The sequence below is a fragment of the Sinocyclocheilus anshuiensis genome, unplaced genomic scaffold (assembly GCF_001515605.1).
Source record: "Sinocyclocheilus anshuiensis isolate Anshui unplaced genomic scaffold, SAMN03320099.WGS_v1.1 scaffold1571, whole genome shotgun sequence".
NCBI lineage: Eukaryota > Metazoa > Chordata > Actinopteri > Cypriniformes > Cyprinidae > Sinocyclocheilus > Sinocyclocheilus anshuiensis.
In genome coordinates, this window is record NW_015551107.1 from 57967 (window position 1) to 67839 (window position 9873).

General features: G+C 34.0%; 1 long non-coding RNA gene across 1 annotated transcript; it reads right to left on the reverse strand.

Moving 5' to 3' along the window:
• Positions 1 to 388: 388 nt before the first annotated feature.
• LOC107662914 (uncharacterized) lies at positions 389 to 8586 on the reverse strand. The gene is made up of 3 exons (XR_001631260.1): positions 8491 to 8586; positions 2423 to 2570; positions 389 to 687 (listed from the first exon to the last, which is right to left on the reverse strand). It is a non-coding gene; the product is annotated as an uncharacterized LOC107662914 (long non-coding RNA).
• Positions 8587 to 9873: the final 1287 nt, after the last annotated feature.

A 9873-nucleotide genomic window follows, 5' to 3' on the forward strand; every position in this document is an offset into this window, starting at 1 on the left:
GCTTGATTTATATATATATATATATATATATATATATATAAATACTCCATCATGTTTCTATGATCTTTTTTTGGGGGGGATTAAATGATAATGGGGCCACATAATGGTCCATTTGGATTGATATAACTCTTTAAATTAATTATTTTACTCCTCAGGATACAGTAATGGACCATCAGCTGTCAGTCTGACGGCTCGACAATATGAATAAACCACTGGTGTGCTGTTGGTTACTAGCTCATGGCAATTATACGTTTTTCTTTCTTTTTTCATAATTTTTCTTGTTCTTTTTCACCCACACACATCATTAGGAATCGAAAAATAAAAGTCCCTGAAATCCTGACCAGAGAACACAAGAAAGGAAAGCACTGTCAAGCAAAGGAAAGAGCAATAATGTGCTGTCACACACTGTGTAGTGAACAGAAGCATGACAGAAGTGTATTTGAGAGAAAGATGAACAAATGTCACTGGGAGGCTCCGGATCTTAGTCGGGGGGTCTGGATCTTTGTGGAAGATCCCTCATTTTCACAACAAACTCTGCGCCGCTTCTGCTTTGGCGTTTAGTTCGTATGTTTGGCAGAGACGACTGAGATGCTTTCTCTGTTTCTGGGTCTGCGTTCATGTCGACAGCAGATGGAGCTTCTCTCTGTATCAGCGACTCAAGTGAAATGCGGCATACGACTGCAAGTGCTGCAACGCAAAGGAATGCATGTAAGATTTCTGCTGAATAAGCAACTCATTATGTTATTTATTATATTTTGGTAGCACTTTCCATGAATAGGGTACAAAAGATGGCTTTACAGTTCCACCACTAGAGGACCAGTGAATTTAATCATCAACCCCAGGAGAACAAACCTAATATTATATGAGCTTTTTATTTGATATGAAATTTGGGTCATACTTTAGTTTGGGGACCAGTTCTCATTATTCACTATTAACTGCGACTTTTGCCCCAATAAACTCCTAATTTGTTGCTTGTTAATAGTAAAGTAGTTGTTTAGTTTAAAATATGGTCATGCAGAATAAGGCATTCGTGTGCTTTGTAAGTGCTAATTAACAACCAATATGCTAGTATGCTAGCAATATGCTAATAAACAACTAGTTATTAGTTACAATTGGTGCCTACACCAAAAAAGTGTTACCAAAATGTGCTAATGGTGCCACCATGTTACCAAAATGTTAATGCTGCAGTCATGTTACCAAAATTATCTAATGCTGCAGCCATGTTACCAAAATTTGCTAATGTTGAAACCATGTTACCAAAACTGACTAACGTTCCATGTTAAAGGGGTGGTTCTGGGGTGCAGTCTAACATGTGTTAATGCTTCGTTTAAAAAAAAAACATTATTTTTCACATAAAATACCTTTATTCCACACCGCTCTGTCCCTTCTCTGAGAAACGGCCTGATCTTTTCCTGTTTTTTTTAAGCCCCTCCCTCAGAAATAGGCGATGGGCTCTGATTGGTTAGCTAGCCCAGTGTGTTGTGATTGGCTAAACCGCCTCTAATCGTCCCGCCCCTCACCTCAGCGGCATGTGCTCCGGTTGTATTGTAAACAACGGCATGGTTAATATCGCTTATCAGTTTGAGCCCGATTGAGAAGCAGAGGATATTAGTGAAGAGGATCGTGCAGAACCTGTGCAAGCACGGCTTTTAATGGTAGGCCTATGCTTTTTTATTGTTGTTTAGATATGCTGTTATTTGTAAATGCTACTGCTTCTGTTAGCTTTTAATATACGGTTTTATGCTCTCAAACGATTAATCGCGATTAATTGCATCCAAAATAAAAAATGTTGTTTACATAATATATGTGTATATATTATGTATATTTATTATGTACATATATATATATATATAAATACAAACACATGCATTCATATATTTAAGAAAAATATGTTATGTTTATACATTAAATATATTTATATATTATATACAATATAAGAATATGAATATATAAATTCATAAACATGTAAATATTTTCAAAATATATACTGCATGGGTATGTATTTATATATACATAATAAATATTCACAGTACACGTACATATATAATATAAACAAAAATAATTATATTGGATGCGATTAATCGCGATTAATCATTTGAAAGCATTAGTACAGACATCTGAAGTTTTCTTTACATGCTCTTTATAAGTGATGGGACATCAAACTAAACCCTATTCATGGATGGTGCCTGGTCATTTATTTGGTGCATAACTAAAAATAGGTCCCACAGATATATAATGAGTCATCAACAGTTCTTCAATCAGTGTTGACCTGTTATGCCCTCTTCTATTCCTAATCTAACTACTCTTCCATTTCATTTACAAATCCAGTGCAATCACTATGAAGTCTAAATGAGATTGAAGTTCATTTCAGAGGAAGATGGTTGAAGAGGTCACTCTGACATCCAACAATAACCATATTTACCGCTTACGTGGCCTTTGCTGCTTTCGTGCATTTCATCCTTTTCCTGCGCATGAGGGTGACCTGAGGCCTCTTCAAGCCGGCGATGAGCAGCAGCAGTCTGGGTCGGGACTTGGTGAGCCAGCTTCTCAGTAGCGTCCCCTTGGGAAACCTGGAAAATATCACATCCCGTGAGTCCACAAACATGTCTGCAAGCACCTCAGTGCTCCTCGGGGAAAGACAAAATAAGTTCACTGACTCCGTCTCATCTGTCAGCTGCTTTGTTATACTCGAAGTTGTACTTAAAATGATTGATTCTTAAACTGAATTTTGGTTTTTGTTTTTTATTGTAAAGCTTGAATCAAAGTTCAAAGCTCTACATAAATAAACCTGACTTCACTGTAATGGTTATTGAGTTATTAATGCTGAACAACATCTGTCAAAATGAATGTGTTTTATTTTATTGACTCAAGCTGTACCATAAACGCATTGATTTGATGCACTGTAAGAAAAAGAAAAATTGTAGGAACAAGGAAAATGTACTGGTTATTTTCTGCCAGGACATTTCGTTTAACCATAACACACAACTCAATGCATATTTCAAAATACAAGTAAAACATATGTGAAACTATTAACACAGTTCATTGTGCTATATTTTTCCTTGAATTAATATTTCTGTTCTACTCAGATAAACCAAGATTATCTGAGTGAATCTGAATTATGAATTGTAAAAATGTATTAAGAATGTCCAGATCATCAGGCGTTTCACCCCATAAAAACGATATATTTTATTGATATAAATGAAATACAAAAATATATACACTATATTCAATACAACTGTATGTTATAAATAACCCATTAGGATTTGTTTCAAAAGGTTTCATTACAATTAAGCATTTCCCCTGTAATTCTCATTAATGTGAAAGAAATATTTACATTTACATAAATACAGTAGTAAGTACAGTAGAGCAGTTAGAACAGTTGTTGTATTTCTATATGCAATTTTATTTATTTATTTATTTATTTACTTATGTACTTGTGTACTTACGTACTTACATATTTACGTACGTACATACTTTTATATTTACGTATTTATGTACTTTCATATTTACATACGTACTGACATTACGTACTTATATATGTACTTACATATTTACGTACTTACACACTTACGTATTACCTAATGCACTTATATTAAGTGGCCTTAACTACTATGTACTTACATCAAAAAATCAGTACAATGTACTTATTGTGTTCATATTGTATTGCAAAACACTTTTGCTGCTATTGAGGGGGGAAACAGGTAAGGTTAGGGGCAGGTTTGGGTAGGTTTAAGGGTGGGTTAAGGTGTAAGGGATGGTTCAACAGTGTAATTATAAATGTAATTACAGAAATGAATTACAGATGTAATTACATGCAGATATTTTTCAAATATAAGTACAATGTAAAAACATGTATGTACACAATAAGTGCATTGTACCAAATGATTAATTTAAATATAAGTACATAGTAGTTAAGGCCACTTAATATAAAGTGGGACCATGGATTTACATATTTACATATATATGCATTTACGAACTTACATATTTACATACATACGTACTTGTGTACTTACGTACTCACGTACTTACGTGTTTACGTATATACATGCTTACGTACTTATATTCTTACGTACTTAATGTATTTAAATACACATTGGACTTGCGTACTTACATATTTACATACGTACTTACATACTTATGTACTTACTTATGTACTTACGTACTTACATATTTACATTTATACAACAGTTCGTTCTGGTTCTCAAATCTGATTGGTTGAGAACCGTGAGATATTGTACTGGTATCGCTACAGGAACGCCCTTTCACAATTTTGTATCACTCCGCTTGTTCTAGCCGGGTCTATGTTTTTTTTTTTTATTATTCACTGAGCTAATCGTAGAGTACGTTAGTTAATATAAGAAGAAACGTCTAGCTTTGCGGTCTCTCTCTCTCTCATTTGGATGCACACCTTGCCGCATTGATTCTCTCTTATAACCTCATTATTTCTCACTAATAACCTAACTGAAGCAGCACATGCCCTTGATACGGATTCTAAAAGTGACGTATGTTTAACTGTCAACTTGAGCTTTGAATCCGTGGCGGAAGGAAGTAGTTCCGCACAAAAGAGGGTTTTATTAGGCACTCCGTTGTTTCTTGTTTAATTACACACATGTTCCGTCGAACTGTTGTATAAACGCAATATCACTCTCGTACTCGAGCGATACCGGCTCTATATGAGCGGCTGTGATTGCCTCGTGTCTCTGGCCTAATCACAGCCATGCTGATATAGAACCGGTATCGCTCTCGTACTCGAGTGATATTGCTCATACGTACTTACATACTTATGGACTTACTTGTGTACTGACGTACTTACATATTTACATACGTACTTATGTAACGAACCTACATATTTACATACGTAATTACATATTTACGTACTTACGTATTTACATACATACGTACTTATGTACTTACGTATTTACGTACTTATGTTCTTACATACGTACTTACATACATACATACTTGCGTACTTACGTACTCATGTACTTACGCACTTCTTACTCACGTACTTACGTACTTTGTACTTATGTACATACGTACTTACTGACGTACTGAAATATGACCTGGATATTTAATGGAAATCCATCTATTTACTCCATATCCAATCATCACTGATAGTGTTTCAATCTTACTGTCCAAGTCTATGGTTCATTGGTCTTTTCTGTCACACTAACAGCTGTAAATCATTGTGTTCCCCATGTCATGTTTAGTCTAAGACGAGTCCTGAGATGCGTCACGCTGTCCAGCAGCTGGAGCTTTACTTTGTCTTGTATGAGTGAGTGCCTGTTTGCTTCTGTTTAATAACATGTTTCATCTACAGAAACACACAGATGAAATCAGATTATTGATGGACTCGTCCAATCAGCACAATCAACGTCTGGAGCGTTTGTGTATCGACGCAATGAATTTAAACAATATTGACTCAACACAATTCACTGCACAGTGCACACACTCAATTTTTCTCCATCACACCTTTTTCCATTAACATTTATACAAAAGTTTATTATTACTATGTTTTTTTTTACAACCAACATTTTATGATATGGTCCCATTTGTTTAAATTAGTGGATGCATTAACTAACATTAACAAAGAGCAAATACATTTATTACAGTATTTATTAATCTTTGTTAATGTTAGTTAATAAAAATACAACTGCTCATTATTAGTTCAACTTAGCTCAATGCCATTTAATAATACTAACACTAACAGATACTTTTGATTTTAATGAATGATTAATGTAAATGCTGAAATTAACATAAAATTAACAAATTAATAAATGACTAAAGTATTTTGATTAATTTCCATTAACATTTATACAAAAGTTTATTATTACTGTTTTTTTTTACAACCAACATTTTATGATATGGTCCCATTTCTTTAAATTAGTGGATGCATTAACTAACATTAACAAAGAGCAAATACATTTATTACAGTATTTATTAATCTTTGTTAATGTTAGTTAATAAAAATACAACTGCTCATTATTAGTTCAACTTAGCTCAATGCCATTTAATAATACTAACACTAACAGATACTTTTGATTTTAATGAATGATTAATGTAAATGCTGAAATTAACATAAAATTAACAAATTAATAAATGACTAAAGTATTTTGATTAACAATACAACTGTTCATCGTTAATGTTAATTAATTTTGTTAGATAACACGAACGTATCTAGCGTAATATTTTCGTATGATAGATTTATTGATATTTTGAATTAGTTTGTATTTTCATATTTTTATTTTACTTAAAGATTTAGTCATTTTGCTGTGTTTTGTCATTTACTATTATTATTACTATTAATTTTATCAGTTTTTATTTCAGGTTTAGTTTGAATTATTTTAGTAACTATTTAGAACTAAATCTGTTTTATTCCATTTTATTTTATTCTATTTTAGCTATCTATAGTTTTAGTTACCTATAATAACCCTGGTTAACAAATGGAAGCTTATTTTGAAAGAGTTAAACAGTTTAAAGAAATACTTTAAAAAGCAAGGGTCAAGATATGTTAAAAAATAGCAAGGGTCAAAAATACACAATTATGTGGCCAAAAAGTCTATTTTTCCACTGCCAGCCATTCAAAAGTTGCCATGTATCAGACAGAATTTAATATTTTGTACAGTAGCACAAAAGAATCATAATGTTTCACCAGTGACCATTTTTAGGGCTCTTAAAAGCATCAAACTACTCTTTTCCCTCCTGACTGCTGCATTATAGAGAGAATCAGTCACATGGCATTTACCACTCAGGTGACTGGCTCTAAGAATGTTTCTGGAATGAAATGCCCATGCAAAGCAAAGATGGCAGCTTCCAGGATTGATCACTCCTGGTATTTAAGACCTCAATGGAAAGATGGCATAATAAAACCTTTAGAAACAGTCCATAGGCATCATACAAGATCTGGAGGTTGACCAGGTAACATATAACCAGGCCAACATTCAATCCAAAAACCCAAAAATCATATACACATCGTTTACAATGCCCTATACCTTCCTGCAAAATATTTTGGCATCAGCTGCCAGTAAAATTCGACTGATTTTACAGCGAAATCAATTAAACACAAGAGGCGAAAACTTCCCATCCTTCTCATTCTCTGCATGATTTCCCTGCAGAACAGAATTTTTTTGGTGTTCCCCCAGAACAGCAGCACAGTACCTCAAGCAGCAACACTCCTCACCGAAGCACCATCTCAAGAAGCCTATAACCTCCTGAAAACCTTCACACACCAAACACTCCCATAACAGGACTTCAGATGAAGGGTGACAGTATAACCCAGCTTTTACACTCGCATCTCGCACATCTGACTGCTGAGCTCAATGGAAAATATAAAACTTCAATTGTTTCAACTTTTGCTGGTTGAGCACGACCCAACGGGCCAGAGAGAGATCTAGCAACGTTTAGACGCACTGTGGCCTCGCTGAAGCCTTTGTTGTTCCCCCAGAGGGGCTCGATGTTAAATGTGGCGAGAGCAACATTGTTTGTTTTGTGGCCTTGTTTTCCTCGTTTTTTTTTTCTTCATCCAATTTTGTCTCTGATGTTAGCACAATATTTCTCCTATAGGAAATCTGGCCGATGTGTTTAGAGTTGACCATTTTGTTTTTGGTCTGTGTTCTCATCCACCAAATTAGCTGCTTCATCAAGGTGTCCAAAATGTTGGGAAGCTTTGTTGATTCATCGTTGTACTGATCCATTTATCTCTTCTTAGATTTCTTCAGTGTTTAGCAGAAACTTCATAGACGGAAGTCTTTTCAAAGTCATTTTGAGATGTCATATCCTAATATTATGTTCACAATATCTTTACTTTCAACTTGAGATTTAGTCCAAAGATTGGCTTCTTCTAAGAAATGTACTAGCAAAAAAAACTTTCTAGTCTTTTCAGATTTTATCAATACAAACATTGACTTTTGAGATGTCATATCCGAATATTATGTTCACAATATCTTGACTTTCAACTTGAGATTTAGTCCAAAAATTGGCTACGTCAAAGAAAAGTACTAGCAAAATTAAAACTACACTCTAAGAAATGCTGGGCTGTTTCAACCCAAATTTGGGTCAAATATGGACTAACCCAACGTTTGGGTTAAAATTTTAATTAAAAAATTTAACCCAACAGTTGGGTTAGTCCATATTTGGCCCAAAGTTGTGTTGAAACAACCCAGCATTTCTTAGAATGTAGCAAAAAACGTTCTAGCAAAACTAAATGTCAGTCTATGCTAGACCAAAAATAAATAAATAAATCGAGAAAAAACAGTATTTCAAACAACTGAAGAACTATAAACACAAACACATTATAATCTTAAATGAAACACAATCAGTCAAACTCAAAATAATGACAATAAAACCAACCAGAACAGCTTTCTCAACTATGAAGCTCTTATAATTAGGCAGTGTATGTCTAAACATAAAACATCACTTAAGTTTATCCAGGTGATCAGCATCTTAATTTAGCAAATAATTACCCTATGAAAAACAGAAAGCGTTTCTTACCAATTGACTCCACACATTTGTTAGGCTATGCCCCCTGCGCCCTGCTAAGCCACATATATGATGCTATGGACTTATTAGTGTCACGCTAGAGAGTTCAACCAGGATGGAAAAAAACAAATCTGCGGGACAAAGGGAAGTGCAGCGGCTCCACAGGGCGGAGCGGGGCTTCAACAGGAGGGTCCACTCAGCACTTCTCTCAGCGAGCAACAACGGATGATCCCGCGCTCCGCACCAATCACAGCGCTCGCTGACCCTGTTTCTATGACAGCCAGGGCCTTGCACTGCTACAGAGGACAGAGAGGTCAGCCAAACTACCATCCTCTGTTGCACATGTGGAAAATAATGTCTTTCGAATGTATTTAACACAGCACCCAACTGCCAAAGGGTTAAAACATATGCCGTACACCAAGTATATGGAGCTTGGGCCCGTAAATTGTGGAAGTAAACACAAACAAGCAAACAAACAACAAACAAAAAGTAAATACATTTTATTGAAACAACAGTATAAAAAGGGAAAAGAGAAATAAATAGGATATGACATGGGCCAGATTTGAACCTGCATTTCCCAGACAAACACCACATGAGCATGTCTGGAGTGCATGCGTTGTGAACATTATTCAAATTCTTTATTGACAACTATAGCATTTATATATTATGTCATGCCATTTAATATGTCAAACAATAAAATCTTAAAAAAAAAAAAACTGTTCAGATTTATACAGTATATTCTATGTACAATGCCTGTGATATCCATTCCTCTGTATTTCACTCTTACGTTTTTATTTTGTTTGTTATTATTATTATTATTATTATAAATTTCCCCTGTAATTGCAAAAAAAAAAAAAAAAAGGAAATAAAACACTGTATTTAAAAAAATAATAACCTTTTTTGAAAGAAGCCTCTTCTTGACCAAGGCTGCATTTATTTGATTTTAAAAATACAATAAAAACAGCACTATTGTGAAATATTACTACAATTTAAAACAGCTGTTTTTTTCTATATAAATACATGTTAAAATGTAATTTATTCCTGCGAGTCAAAGCTGAATTTTCAGCATAATTACTCCAGTCTTCAGTGTCACATGATCCATCAACAATTCAGTAAATACTTATTATAAAATCATAAAATATATGCTGTATACCAAATACATAGATCTTGGGCCCATAAATTATATAAGTAAATACAAACAAATAAATAAATAAACACAGCTCCACATGAGCACATCTGTAGTACATGCATTATGAACATTATTCAAATTCTTTATTGAGAAAATATAGCATTTATATTTATGTTTGTATTATATATGTTATATTTATAACATTTTGTCATGCCATCGAAAAATAAATTCCTTTAAAATATAATCTGTATTTAAATACTAAAAAC